We start from the raw sequence: 13,667 nt of genomic DNA on the forward strand, positions 1-13,667 counted from the left end.
CCCCCCCCCGCAGAGATGCCGGAGCCCCTGGGTCTGAGAGCCGGGCCTAACCTCGTCGGTACAGGTGCCTGTGGGTGCCTGTGCTATGCAGGCCCTAGCCTGGCCTGCACTGGTGGCCATAGGGACGGGCAGGGGGAATGTAGGAAGGGGAGGGGCGCCTGTGCCCAGCCTGCAGGCTCTCGGGCCTAGGCCCTGTCCTGCTGTGGGCCAGCCCCACAGATCCCCACAGCCAAAGCCTACCATCTTCCTGGAGGAGGCCCTGTTTATGGGCTGAGGTCCCAGAGGTGCCGGGTGCCCGGGGGCCAGGGATCGAGGGAGAGAGAGGGCTGGGAGGTACCTGCCAGCCACCCTGCCTCCCTCCTCTTGGACCCCCAGGGGTCCCGCTCCCCGCCTCTGACCTCCTCTGGGGGTGGAAGGAATCTGCCAGGCAGGTGAGGGCAGGAAGACGGTGTCCTGGCCCCTGCTCCTCACACCTCCCCAGCTCCTGGTGACTGTCACTGGGGCGCGGGGGAGGGTGCAGTCCCAGCCGAGGCAAAGGACAGACACAGCTGGTGGGCAGGACAGGGAGGGCCCAGGGCAACACCGCTTCCCACCCCTCCGATGCCAGATGCCGAGGGGGTTGCCAGAGCCTGGGAGGGGGGCTCAGGACAGCCCTGGGGGCCCAGGGGCTACTTTGAGGCTCCCAGAGCCGCAGGTACTGGCCTGAAAAAGGACAAGTGGGAAATGATTCCCTGGCTCCTGGGCCACCCCCTCCCCTCCACCCCCACCTCCCCATGCAGTTTTTTTTTTTTTATTCCAGCCGCCCCTGTGGCTCCCTAGGGGCTCAAGGAGGGGGGTGCTGACCCCCTTTCCCGCCGCAGTCATGAAGCTGGCTTGGCAAAGCTTAGACCGAAGGTGCAGGGACTCTGCTCTCTCCAAGAGTCTACACCCAGCCAGGCCCCTGAGAAGCCCCTCGCTTCTGCGGGGTGACTCTCAGCCTATGCCGTACGTGGGCTCTCCCCCACACCCCAGAGGAGACAGCAGGCAGGTCCTGACTTCCATCCTTGGGGTCTCTGCTTCTGCCAGCCTCCTCTGAGCCAGGAGGCAAGCTTCTGTGCTCAGTGGTCTCCCCTCTGACCACCCCCTCCTTGGCCTGAGCCCTGGGCCCCTGCGGGGGCTTGGGTGCTCACCTCCTGGGCAGTGCCTGGGGGAGCCCCGGGAACTCAGGGCCTCCACATCCCAGCAGGCAGAGCTCCCAGATTTAGCCAATAAATTACAGAACACCCAGTTAAATGTGGATTTCGGAGAGACAATGAATACTTTTCAGAGAGAGTCCCGCGCATACAAATATCCCAAACCTTATTCATCACTTCTCTGAAATTCAAATTTAACTTGGTAACGGTGGGGTCCTGTAGCTTACCTGACAACCCTACCAGGGGGCAACGGCAAAGACCTTTCTCCCCCTGGCATTACAAACAAGGCGCCGGTCTGGTGTGAGCATGTGTGAGTGTGACCAGATTGGGGTGTGTAGGTCTGTGCACGTTTAGAGAAGCAATGAGGGGCGTGGGAGCCGGGTGGAGGTGCGTGGCCCATGCACCTGCTGGTGTGCACACGCTGGAGAGAAGACGGGGCCTGTGTCCGGGGCCGGGTGACGTGGGGCATGTCTGGGATGGCTCCAGTGTGCTCAGAAGCAGTGCCTTTGGGGGACGGCCCTGGCCTCTCCCTCTCCTGCTCAGAGCTGGGCCCCTGAGACTCAGAGGGCCTTAAAGCCCTGAGCTGGTGTGGGACACCTGGGTCCCAGTGCAGCCTCAAAGGAGGACCAGGGTGCTGGGATCAGGATTGAGAGTTGGGGTGAGCATGGCAGTGGGGGTAGGGGACTCGTGGAATTAGAGTCCCAAGCTGGTGCCCAGCCTAGCCTGTACCCTCTCCACCCATTGCCATCTGTCTGGTCCCCCATGGACAGGAACCCCAAGCCCGAGGAGATCCCCAGAAAAGCGAGGGTCACGAGCTGGGGCTTCTAGAAGGTTGTGGGACCACGCGGCAGGAACATCTGATGCAAGTGGCTGTAAGTGTCCCTTCCTGCTGACTGACTCACAGCCCGCTCCATTCCGGTGGCTCAGCAGTCCTGGGGACGGAGCCAGGGCCGCCGGCCTCGGCGAGGGTGGGGGAAGGGCGGGGAGAAGGGAAAGCAGGGGTGGGCGTGGCCAGGAGTTCTGGGCTGCGCTGCCCGCCTGGCTGTGGGTGTCTCTGGCCGTGGGCGTCTTTCTGGGAGCCATGGGCGGCGCGTGTGGTTTCTTGGGGGGTCAGTCATTGAAAGTCCCCAAGGTGGGGGCAGGGGTGGGGCTGGGGGCTGGCAGGGCAGGCCCAGCAGATGGCCAAAGGCCACCACTCTGCCCTAGTGACCCACGATGGGGCCCTTGGCTTGTCATCTTGTTTCCTCTCCGCCCCGTCCTCCAAGGCACTGGAGGTGGCTCTTGGGGAATCCGGGGCCCCCACTCCCAGCTGACCTCTCCGACGATAACCTGGGGCATCATGTACAAGAACCCCCGGTTTTGAGGAGGGTGGGGAGCTTCCGGGCGTGGGTGCAGGTCCTGGGAGGCCAAAAGGGTGGTAGGTTAGGGAGGGAGAGGGCAGCAGATGCAGGGGGACATCGCATGCCCGGCCAGGCCACACCACTCAGGTCACCTGCCCCAAACCCTCTTGCAGCCCAGGGCCTCTCCCTGCCGGTTGACCCCAGACACTATCTGGAGGCTGCTTCCTTGGGGCTGCTCCTGGCCAGTCTGGGTCCCAGGCCTGGGGGGGGGGGGGCGGGGGGGGGCACTGAGTTCTGCATGTCCTAGTGACACACAGGTTCCCCTCTTCCTAGGGCCAGGCCGAAGGCAGAGCTGGCTCCATGCCTCAGAAAGCTCAGTCACGCCCTGGGGTCAGCAGAGTGACAGCACAAACAAGTCCTGCCCGACTGCCAGCAACCTGTCTGTGGCCGTGAACCCTAGCGGCAGAAGGCACTTTGCGAATGAGATTAAGGCCCCTGAGGTGGGGGTGACCCTGGGTTCCCTGGAGGCCCAGAGTCCTCACAAGGTCCTCCCGAGAGGGAGGCAGAGGGTCAGAGGCAGAGGTGGGCAGAGGCAGAGGTGGGCAGAAGCTGCCGGGGGGAAGGGGGGGGTGTTGGGGGGGGGTGGGAGACGTGTCTTCCTGGGCCTTCGGGAGGAAACAGCCCTCACCTGGCTTTTAGCCCGAGTCCTGTGTGGGATTCCCGACCTCCACAAGTGTCACAGAATAGATTTCTGCCATTTTAAGCCCCCGAAACTGGTCATTCTTACAGTAGTCCTGGGAGGCTCACACAGGCATTGACGCCTGGCGGTGCCATTTTGCAGATGAGCACAGTGAGGCAGGTCCAGCTAGGCCCACAGGAGGCAAACCTGGCCGAGAGGGCGGAGGACAGTGGCGATGTGTCCAGGAGGCAGGAGGGGGCTGGAAGTCTGGACTCCGGGCCGGTGCCTGTGGCCGAAAGCGGCTGGTGCAGGGACCCGGCTCCAGCCTCCGGGAATGCCCTCCCCCAGGGCTGGATTTGCTAATGCTGCTAAAAGCTCGAGCGGATCCGCGGCGGGACTTGTGACCCGGCGCCTCTGGACCCTCCTCGCCCTCTGCAGCCGGACGCCCGCGGCGCCCAGCCCGTTCCCACGCCGTGACCCCCGCCGGGCTTGCCGCCCCCAGGGTCCCTCCTCCTGCTCATCCGCACGTCGGGACCCCGGGGTGGCGGGGGGGGGGGGGGGGCGAGGGCGCCGACAGGGGCGGGCGGGGTGGACTCCGGAGTCTAGGCCGCTCGCCCAGGGGAACTCGCTGCGGCCGCGCCTGCGCCCTAGCTCCGGCGCTGGGCCCCTCTGCCCCGAGGCGGGAGCGGTTGCCGGGCAACGCGTTTGCGTCACCCAGCCTGGCGCGGTGCCCAGGCTCCCTGGGTGTGGAAGATGGGCCCTGGAGCTGGGCCAATAGGATTCCAAGGACTGAGCGCGGGGGGCGTGGCTGAGCCCCACAATTCAGCCAATGGGATTGTTCTCCTCTGGGTCGCGCAAGAAGGGCCGCGCTCCTTTTAAAGGGACCGCGCACATCTTTCCCGCTTTGCTTGCCCCGAGGGCGCGACCCCAAAGTGAGGGTCCGAGGGCCGGCCCCGGGGTGTGTGTGTGGGGGGGTGTTTCCTTGTGCCTCAGTTTCCTCAGGTGCGCATATCAGAGGCACGTGAACGGAGCATCCAGAGTCCGCTGCTCCCTGGAAGGGAATCCCCGCATTTATGCGGCGCCACGGTGTGCACCTAGACCTCAGGCACCTCCGGCATGAGGATCACCCAAGCTCCTCGGCTTTAGGGCAAGCACGCCCTCAGAAAGCCACACCGCAGTTGGGAACCTTATTTGTCCCCAGGCTTGGGCCCCTGCGCCCACCCTTCTAATCCTGGGGCCAGGAAACTGCCTTTACAAGGACCCCTTCCTGACCTGCAGGGTTCGGGAGGTTGGTTCCCCTGGGCTTTAGGTCTCCGGCAGTATCCCCTCCAGCCCTGTATCCGACAGCGGAAAACAAAGGGGTGGTGGTGAACATCTGGTCCCCATGGGCTCTGAGGGCCGGTGTCCATGGCCACAGTGTCCCTCCACCCTGGACCGGCCCTCCTTTCTCTCAACTGGTCCAGGTCAATGAAAACACAAATCAGGGGTAAGCAGTGACATTGGCTGATCCTGGGTGCAGACAGCCGCTGAAATGTTACCCAAACCACTCACCAGCCTCTGTGCCCCCAGCTTGGAGTGTCCCCCGAGGTGGCCTTCAGGGATTGGAGATGTCTGCGGCCAGGGCCCCTGCCGAGGCTGCTCTCAAAGACTGGGACTGGCATCTGGAGAGGTGGCAGGACCCACAGATTTGGGGAGAAGGACAGCAGGGCAGAGCCCTGGTCCAAGTCAGGCTTTGGGGGGTGGACCCAGTCCCCCCCTGGTGGCCTTCCTTCCTGTCCCTGCATCACCCTCACCTCAGCCCCCTTGGACACCACTACCTGGGACGACCTGCTTTGAGCCTGGTTCCCTGGCCATGTAAGATGTCAGCTTTAGGGGAAACTGGGTGGGGGTACCTGGAAACCCTCAGTTTTGCAAATTTTGTTTAGTCTAGAACTAGTTCAAAATGAAGTAAAATTAAAAAAAGAAAGCACACCACTATTATTTTCTTTTTAAGTTTATTTATTTTTGAGACAGAGCGTGAGCTGGGGAGGGGCAGAGAGAGAGACGGAGACACAGAATCCCAAGCAGGCTCCAGGCTCTGAGACATCAGCACAGAGCCCAACGCGGGGCTCGAACTCACGGATCGTGAGATCATGACCTGAGCCGAAGTCGGACACTCAACCGACTGAGCCACCCAGGCGCCCCAGAATGTGTGTGGTTTTTTTTTTTTTTAATTTTTTTTTCAATGTTTATTTATTTTTGGGACAGAGAGAGACAGAGCATGAACGGGGGAGGGGCAGAGAGAGAGGGAGACACAGAATGGGAAACAGGCTCCAGGCTCTGAGCCATCAGCCCAGAGCCCGACGCGGGGCTCGAACTCCCGGACCGCGAGATCCTGACCTGGCTGAAGTCGGATGCTTAACCAACTGCGCCACCCAGGCGCCCCAGAATGTGTGTGGTTTTAAGGCACCAAGTTTTGGTGGTATGTTACAGGGGCCCAGGACACCGTGCCCTGCCCCCAGGCTGATCCTTAGGGATGAGCCTGCACCAGCCTCCCCTTGCTGCTGTGACAGAGCAGCACATCTTCCCTGGAAGCTTCTGGAGACTGGACTGACAGAGTACGTTCATTCAACAGAGGGTGCGGTGGGGTCCCCCTGCTCTGGACTTCTCCTCCAGGACTCCCTCCAAAATGCCTGTTCTGGCCTTGGCCTGGCCAGGTGGCTGGAACTCACAGCTGTTCCCAGAGCCGCGCAGAGAACAGTCAGGAAGATCTGCTCACACAAAGAGAGGAAATGGGCTGGACGGCGGAGAAAGGGCCGAGGGGCGAGCAGATGCAGGGTGTCTGCCGGGACCCCGGGCTCGTGGCCACCTCCTGTGCCGTGATGGACCAGGGACCTTGCTGTGGGGTCCCAGCCAGCCCTGTACCCATCCCCCACTGAGGTCAGGATTGGGGGTCCGGTGCCCAGTGAGAGGGAAAATCAGCAAGCTGGTAAGTCCCGGGTGGAGGTCCCGGGGTGGGGGACACAGGGTGGCCACCTGACTATATCGCCACTTTCCAGCAAAGTGCTGGAGAGTGCCAAGTGTCACCAGTGTGAAATCCAGGTCAACCCGGCATCTGACTGAAGCTCAGACAGGCCTGGGGCTGGGCGGCAAGGTGGCGGGGACCAGCCCCCCCCGGGGACAGACAGAGCTGTCTCCAGGCTGTCGTCCCTGGTGGCCTTCCTGCGGACGGCATCCCCATCTAGGGACGGGAGGCCCACAGCAGGGAGGGGCAGAGCCGAGCAGCTGGTTTTGTTTTTCATCCACTGTCTTTGGAAAGAAGGGCAGATGGCTCCAGAAATATCTAGGAACGCACCCCCCTCCCTGGGTGGTGACCGGCAGTGCCATCGGAAGGTCAGCAGAGTGTAGTGTAAACAGTGGCTTCAAAACAGCAGACCTGCACAAAACTCTGCTGTGGCTGGGGACAGCAGAGGTGACAACAGCCCCAACGTCTGACAATTGCACGTGACGTGTCCACCGTGCACGCGCACGCCCCTCAGGTGCCTCCACCGCGCACGCGCACGTCCCTCGGCCGCGAGCAGGCGCGAGAGTCGCCCACTTCCGCCGCCCCGAGGACGGACCCCGGACCCAAGACGCTCAGGGAGGGAACCACACACGAGAGGCCACACGGGGTGTGAGTCCACGTGTGTGAAACGTGCAGAGCAGACCCATCCACGGACGGGGAGGGGACTCGTGGGGGCCCGGGGCCGGGGGAGGGGGTGCCGGCGGGTGGTGATGAGGTTTCTGTTAGGTGAGAATGTTCGGGAGCTGGATAGAGGTGATGATTGCACAACTTTGCAAATGTGCCAAATGCCACCGAACTGTTGACCTCGACTGGGTGACTTGTATGGCATGTCAGTGACACCTCAGTAGAGATGTTTGACCACGACAGAAGCCAGCGCGGTGGCGGTTTGTGATGGCGCGTGGTGACCGGGGACGAGGGGTTGACAGCACTGGGCGGGCGCGAAGGGCCGCCTGCTGCCCTGCTAACCCGGATGGGACGCACAGCAGATGACCACAAGTGCCGGCCAGCGCTTGGCACGTTTCCTGGCCGCGGCGGGTCACCGCAGGCAAAGATCTGCGTGAACGCGGAAGAGGCCAGCGGGCGCGTGAGAGGCTGCCACGTTGCAGATCGAGAGCTGAGCACCGGACCACGCTTTTGAACACGATTGGCAACAGGAGACCAGGCATTCGAGAAAACGCCTCGCTCACAAGAAACGTCGGATCGTGTGCGCACAGACATGGCTGGGAGGGTGTGACGTCGGCTGCGGTCTCCGCGCTCCCCAGCGACGCGGCAGACACCGGCACCCCGGGTCAGGAACGTCCCCTACAGCCTTTGTATCTGGCGGTGGTTTCGCCCCAGGGGACCTTGTCCAGGCAGGGGCCACGTCTGCACATCTGTGGTCTTCGCACTGGGGGCTCCTGGCATCGAGGGGGTGGGGCCAGAAATGCTGCTTGACCCCACACTGCCCAGGACGCCCTCCAGAGAACGATCCAGCCTTGAACGTCGTTGGGGGTGGGGGTGGGGGAGGGGAAGGCAGACCCCGGTCTAGAGAGACTCTCCCCAGGTGGGTGCAGGAGGAAACATCTAGAATGTTCCAGCAGTACTGTCTCTTGGGATGAACGGCTGCAACTACCTCGTCTGGCCCAGTCTCTCACTTGCTGGCTCTGATGAAGCATGAGGCCGTGTTGAAGTGGCCCATGGGGCAGGGAGCCGAGGGTGGCCTCTGACCCACAGCCAGCAAGAGACTGCAGCCCTCAGTCCTGTAACTGCCGGGAGCCGAATTCTGCCGACAACCACGGGACCTCAAGCAGGTGCATTCCCAGGTGAGCCTCCGGGTGAAAACACTTAAAAGTAACTTTATTTAAAACAAAAAATTTTTTAATGTTTACTTATTTTTCAGAGAGAGAGAGAGAGAGAGAGAGAGAGAGAGAGAGAGACAGAGTGTGAGCGGGGGAGGGGCAGAGAGAGAGGGAGACACAGAATCCGAAGCAGGCTCCAGGCCCTGAGCTGTCAGCCCAGAGCCCGACGCGGGGCCCGAACTCACGGACCGCGAGATCATGACCTGAGCCGAAGTCGGATGCTCAACCAACCGGGCCACGCAGGTGCCCCGAGATTCTCCCGTTTCAAGTGCACAGGTCGGGGCTGTCGGATACTCAGAGTTGTGCCCCCATCATCACTGTGTGTGTTTGGAAAGAACAAAGTGTGAAGATTTTGCTTTGAGTCTTACGTGAGGTTCTTCTGTGCTCGCGGGAGAATCAGTCTGTGTCTCTTTTGTCATCGGGCGATGGCAAACTTCCCTAATAGCCGGTAGTGGCTATTTTCAGCTCTGTGGGGCTAGGGGTCCCTGTACAGCCGCTTGGCTTTGCCACCGTAGCGCAGGAGCCCCCTAGGTCACAGGCAAATGAATGAGTGGAGCCGTGTGCCGATAAAACTTTATCTACAAAAACGGACAGCGGGCTCCATGTAGCCAATCCTGATCGGTGGCTGATGTGTTTAATATTGTCGTGAGCTAGTCTTGGGCGCTTGCTTTAAAGTATTCATCCTTGCTGTTTTCCGAATTTTCGTTCTTTTGTAGATGATGTTTATCCTGTCTTTGTCTCTCTAGTTAATCTGAAAGGATATATATTAGTTTTCATTTTATTAGTGGCTAACTATGTGCGTGTATGTATATAAACTATGTGTGTACATATAAGCATATTGAACTTAATTTTGCCAATATCATCATCTGTGAAATAGTATCTACGGATTCTGGCCTTAAAAACATGAATATATTCAGGGACACCGGGCTGGCTCATTCGGTGGAGCATGTGACTTCATCTTGGGGCTATGAGTTTGAGCCCCGTGTCGGGTGTAGAGATTACTTAAAAATAAAGTCTTTAAAAAAAAAAAAAAAAGAATAGATCCAATTCACATCGTCTGCAAATGTGAATCTCTGTCTAGAAATTGCAGGAGAATCAACTTAAAATTTAAGAAGCCAGTTACTAAATCAGTTCCAAAAACAAGAGGCTTCCTCTATATGTCAGACATAATCATTTAGAAAGTACAATGGGAAAAAGGACGTCATGGAAAAACATTCATAGTAACAACCAAAAATAACTGGGAATTAACTTTAAAAGAAACGTGCAGATATGAAATGTCCAGGACAAGCAAATCCACAGAGACGGAAAATGGATTCATGGTTGCCAGGGGCTGTGGAGTGGGATGGGGGCCACAGCTCATAGGGACAGTTTTTTTTTTTTTTAGGGTGATGGAATATTCAAGAATTTGATGTTAATGGTCGCACAACTCTGAGTGCACTAACAACTACTGAATTGCCTACTTTAAAATGGCGAATTTTACTTTTTTCTTTTTTTTAAGTTTTTTTCAAATTTTATTTTTAGTTTTTTAAAATTTACATCCCAATTAGCAATAGTGCAGCAATGATTTCAGGAGTAGATTCCTTAATGCCCCTCCCCCATTTAGCCCACCCCCCTCCCACACCCTCTCCAGTAACCCTCAGTTTGTTCTCCATATTTGTGAGTCTCTTACGTTTTGTCCCCCTCCCGGTTTTTATAGTATTTTTGCTTCCCTTCCCTTATGTTCATCTGTCTTGTCTCTTAAAGTCCTCATATGAGTGAAGTCATATGATTTGTCTTTCCATCCCTGTAGTTGCAAATGGCAAGATTTCATTCTTTTTGATTGCCGAGTAATACTCCATTGTGTATATATATATATATATATATATATATATATATATATACCACATTTTCTTTATCCATTCGTCCACCGATGGACATTCGGGCTCTTTCCAGACTTTGGCTCTTGTCGATAGTGCTGCTATAAACACGGGGGTGCATGTGTCCCTTCGAAACAGCACACCTGTATCCCGTGGATAGATGCCTAGTGCAATTGCTGGGTCGTAGGGTAGGTAGTTCTCTTTTTAGTTTTTTGGGGAACCTCCACACTGTTTTCCAGAGTGGCTGCACCAGCTTGCATTCCCCAAAATGGCGAATTTTAGAGTATGTCACGTGTGTCATTTGTTTTCAGGAGGCACCATGCTCATTGTGGAGCCCGACACGCGGCTTGACCCTCACGAACCGTGAGATCATGACCTGAGCTGAGATCAAGAGTCGGATGCTTAACTGACTGAGCCACGCAGGCGCCCCTCAAGTTTTAAAACCATATGAAGAAAAGAGAAAGGAAAATGCAGTGTGCAGAGGTGCTGAGTGCTGGAAATGACAGAGGGACGCGTGTGGCCGGGGTAAATGGAGAGATACGCGGGACCGCAGGGATCGACCTATGTTCCAGAATGAACCTGGAACCACATTATTATGCAAATTAACCATTTTCACCAGAATCACAGAAGCAAGTTTTCTGGAACTGAAAGGAATTTTAAAGTCCATCGGCAATCTATACTTAGAATAGTCCAGAAAATATTAAAAAACAACAACGAGGAATTTATATTGGCAGATACAACCATTATTGTAACTTTATAAGGTACATTAAAATTGGAGCTGGAGGGGCGCCTGGGTGGCGCAGTCGGTTAAGCGTCCGACTTCAGCCAGGTCACGATCTCGCGGTCCGTGAGTTCGAGCCCCGCGTCAGGCTCTGGGCTGATGGCTCGGAGCCTGGAGCCTGTTTCCGATTCTGTGTCTCCCTCTCTCTCTGCCCCTCCCCCGTTCATGCTCTGTCTCTCTCTGTCCCAAAAATAAATAAAAAAACGTTGAAAAAAAAATTAAAAAAAAATGGCTTAAAAAAAATAAAATTGGAGCTGGAGGCAGCTAACTGCTAGAAGACCCAGAAAGAGCCCCGTGTAAATACATAGCACTCCTGATCTGTGCGGAAGGGCCACTCTGTGCTGCAGTAGGGGTTCCTTGTTATTTAAAAAATAAAAATTCCGGAACGCCCGGGGTGGCTCAGTGGATTAAGCGTCCCACTTCGGCTCAGGTTGTGATCTCATGGTTCGTGAGTTCGAGCCCCGTGCCGGGCTCTGTGCTGACAGCCTGGAGCCTACTTTGGGTTCTGTCTCCCTCTTTCTCTGTCCCTTCCCTGCTCATGTTCTCTCTCTCAAAAATAAACATTAAAAAAAATAAAAATGTCTCTAGAGCCTTACCTCACACCATTCGTGGAAATGAAACTCTCAAGTTTATCTAACGTTTAATATTTGAGAAAAGAAGAGGGGCACCTGCGTGGCTCAGTTGGTTAAGCATCTGACTCTTGGTTTTGGCTCAGGCCGTGATCTCACAGTTCCTGAGTTTGAGCCCTGCTTCAGGCTCTACACTTATAGCTCGGAGGCTGCTTGAGATTCTCTCTCTCCCTCTCTCTCTCCCCTTCCATGCTGTCCCTCTCTCAAAATAAATAAACATTAAAAAAAAAACCCAAAACAGGGAGCCAGGGTGGCTCAGTCAGTTAAGCATCTGACTCTTGGTTTTGGCTTAGGTCATGATTGCACGGTTCAGTTTGTGAGATCAAGCCCTGATCGGGCTCTGTGCCAGCAGCTCGGAGCCTGCTTGGGATTCTCTCTCTGTCTCTCTCTGCCCGCCCCCCCCCCCCCCCGAACAAATAATAAATAAATAAACATCTACAAAATAAAAAAAGAGGAAAACCATGAAGAACCAGAAGAAAACAGAGGTGAATATTTACATAACGGCCTCCCCAGCCCAAGTTTGTAAGCTTGTCACTAAGGGCAGAAAACGTCGAGGAAAAGAATGACCAAAAATGTGAAAGCTGGTAAAGAAGAAAAAAAAAAGTATGTTGAAATGATCATAAAGTTAAACAAGAAACCAGGAGAAATTTGTGTAATATATATGACAAATTATATGCAAAAAAGCTTTTATAAGCAAGTATTATTAAAGGGTCTCTACACCCAACATGTAAAGAGTTTTTAGAAACCAATAAGAAAAGACCACTTTCCGGTGGAAAAAAGGACAAAGGATATACGTTGGCAATATAAATGGTCGACGTGCGGTGAGAGTGTTTTCCTATCAAATAGGTAATGACACGTGGCCTAACACCCAGTTTGGGGAGGATGTAAGGAAGTGGGATCCCTGAACCTGTGTAGATGGGGATGTAAATTAGTGCCCCCTTTCTGCAGGGTACTCCCCAACTCATCAAAATGTCCTCCAGGGTAATGCCCTCTGACACACACAGACACCAACCCTGGCATTTTTACCTGTCTCCACAATCGGGGATATTTATAAAGATCTGACTAGAGAATTTATTGTCGCCAAAGTCACGGCAACAACCAGGAGGCATCGGTTAACTGATGGGGCACCTGCACGGTGCGTGCCTGGGCTTGTCCACACCGCCTGTCCGTCTGCATCACCCTGGGCCTGCCCCCGCTCCGTGGCCCCCACCTGCCTCTCCACTTGGTGGTCAAGACCAGAACCAGCATCTCGGTCCAGTACTTCACGGTCGGTTTTCAGGACGAAGAAAGGATCCAAGTCATTCCCACCTTGACTTTGCTTCCACCTCAGGAATCGCTGCAAAGCAACAGGGCCTGGGGAGGCCTCTGGCGAGGGCTGGTGCAACTAAGGAGGGGGTTCTGAGGGGTAGAGCCTGCCCCGGGGCGACTGCCAGTGACAGGGGCTCCTGATCTTCTGAGGTGGCCTCGCCCAGCTGTTCCCGAATTACCAGAACGTTCCTTCATGAACACCAGAGGCTGCCTCCTGCGTCGTTTCCGCGGGAATGATGTAGATTCCCACCACTCCTGGGAGTCCCCGCTGGCCAGGAGGGGGCTCGGCCAGCGGTCTTGTCCGAGCAGCCCCACCGTGCCCTCCCTTGTCCTCCCCGTCTGACCAGATTTCCATGCCAATGCCTGGCCCCCCATTACCTCTCCCGGCTGGACAGCTTCTGGGGTTTTGACGTGAACCACCCACCCCGTTTGGCCTCAGATCCCTGCGTTCCCAGCAGCCCGAGGCGGGGGGGGGGGGGGGTCTTAAGGCCACACACGATGGTTCTCTGACGGTTCTGGGCTCAGAAGTCCTTACACCCAGGTGTGGGCAGGGCCGGTTCCCCCAGAACCCCAGGGTCATCCCACCTCAGGGACCTTGACAAGGTCCCCTCTGTGCCATGAGGCGACAGGTCCCAGGACGAGGAAGGGGACATCTTTGGGGGTGATTACAAATGACAATAACAGCTCCCAAATTTTTAGCTGTTTCTGGAAATTGTGGTGCATTTGCAAAGTCAACGGGTAAGGAGACCATGGCTCCTTTAGAAGGTGTTTCCAGATAACGTGATTCCCGAGAAGCCGCTCAATTCCCACGGAGACAGCACGCCCTCTAGGGGCGAGAAGCCAGCCCTGCCCCGGTTCCTGCGCAGCCCTACCCACCGCCGCTCCGTCTGCTCCCACTTGCCAGAGACCCACGTCTGGGGGCCCCGGAACCGGGGCACGTGCATTGGAGAGGGACCCCATCTTGCACAGAAGAGCGAGCAGTCGGGGTGAATGACTCAGGTGTCTGCTCAGAGCTGGCTGC

General features: G+C 56.5%; 1 long non-coding RNA gene across 1 annotated transcript; it reads left to right on the top strand.

Annotated features, from left to right (window-relative positions):
* The first annotated feature begins 5,507 nt into the window (after positions 1-5,507).
* Positions 5,508-10,653, top strand: LOC109493575. The gene is made up of 2 exons (XR_002147867.3): positions 5,508-8,036; positions 10,240-10,653. It is a non-coding gene; the product is annotated as an uncharacterized LOC109493575 (long non-coding RNA).
* Positions 10,654-13,667: the final 3,014 nt, after the last annotated feature.

This window comes from Felis catus, chromosome A2, assembly GCF_018350175.1.
Source record: "Felis catus isolate Fca126 chromosome A2, F.catus_Fca126_mat1.0, whole genome shotgun sequence".
In the NCBI taxonomy this organism is placed as follows: domain Eukaryota; kingdom Metazoa; phylum Chordata; class Mammalia; order Carnivora; family Felidae; genus Felis; species Felis catus.